This window comes from Pygoscelis adeliae, unplaced genomic scaffold (genome assembly GCF_000699105.1).
Source record: "Pygoscelis adeliae isolate BGI_AS28 unplaced genomic scaffold, ASM69910v1 Scaffold133, whole genome shotgun sequence".
In the NCBI taxonomy this organism is placed as follows: domain Eukaryota; kingdom Metazoa; phylum Chordata; class Aves; order Sphenisciformes; family Spheniscidae; genus Pygoscelis; species Pygoscelis adeliae.
Window position 1 is genome coordinate 4,414,022 of NW_008824475.1, and position 329 is coordinate 4,414,350.

Sequence of the window (329 nt, forward strand, 5' to 3'; positions counted from 1 at the left end):
TTTCCATGGGAGCTCTAGATCGGATTGGCATGGACTAGCTCATAGAAAGTAACAGACCAAGGAGGGGACTCGAGTACTAAGGTAGTGATACCGAAATACTAAGGAGACATACCTTTTTTTTTTTGTTGAAGCAAAGTAACTAAATGTTCTGCAAATAGATAAAAGGAATCCTTGAAGCTCTGTGTACAGGGGTGGAATGGATAAGGAAGTTATGCTGAAATCAGCTACTGCAACTAGGTGAAAAGACTGAGTTCAATTAACGGACACAGTGAGGAAGACTATCGATGACCACCAGAGGACCCTGGAAGACCACCAACGAACATAAGAGC